Below are 770 nucleotides of genomic sequence, written 5' to 3'. Positions count from 1 at the left end.
TCTTCTGGTCCCAGCTTTGGGTCTGAGGTCCCTCAGGCATTTGTAATGGGGAGTTCAGGCCTCTTCTGGTCCCAGCTTTGGGTCTGAGGTCCCTCAGGCATTTGTAATGGGGAGTTCAGGCCTCTTCTGGTCCCAGCTTTGGGTCTGAGGTCCCTCAGACATTTGTAATGGGGAGTTGAGGCCTCTTCTGGCCCCAGCTTTGGGTCTGAGGTCCCTCAGACATTTGTAATGGGGAGTTCAGGCCTCTTCTGGTCCCGGCTTTGGGTATAAGGTCCCTCAGACATTTGTAATGGGACGTTCAGGCCTCTTCTGGTCCCAGCTTTGGGTGTAAGGTCCCTCAGACATTTGTAATAGGATGTTCATGTGACGAACTGAACCGTCACTGGGGCTGCTGGAGGAGCCTGAGGGCTAGACTCCTTCCCACAGACCACGGACCTAGGGCTGCAGAGATTTATTGCCCCGGAGAACGTGGTATGCTGGGTGTTTCCAGTTTAATATTTTATCTGGGGGGAGCCGGTCACTATTTGATGTGAGTCACTCTTCTAAAGGCAGCAGGCTGTCTGGAGGGACCATTGTTTACAGTGATGGGATTAAGCTCTTATCTAATGAAGACAATCCAATGCGACACCCGGCTGTCTGGGGGAGGGGACTGTTCGATGTAACACTGAACTCTTATCTGATCCTGTCAGGTATAAACTCTGTGCGCTTTCTTCAATAAAGCAGATCTTGGTTTCCTCTTCAACATTGGTGTTGTCTGATGATTGAGGAGT

The sequence above is a fragment of the Nanorana parkeri genome, unplaced genomic scaffold, assembly GCF_000935625.1.
Source record: "Nanorana parkeri isolate BGI_ZX_2015 unplaced genomic scaffold, ASM93562v1 scaffold3422, whole genome shotgun sequence".
In the NCBI taxonomy this organism is placed as follows: Eukaryota; Metazoa; Chordata; class Amphibia; order Anura; family Dicroglossidae; genus Nanorana; species Nanorana parkeri.
Note: the sequence above shows the minus strand (reverse complement) of the source record.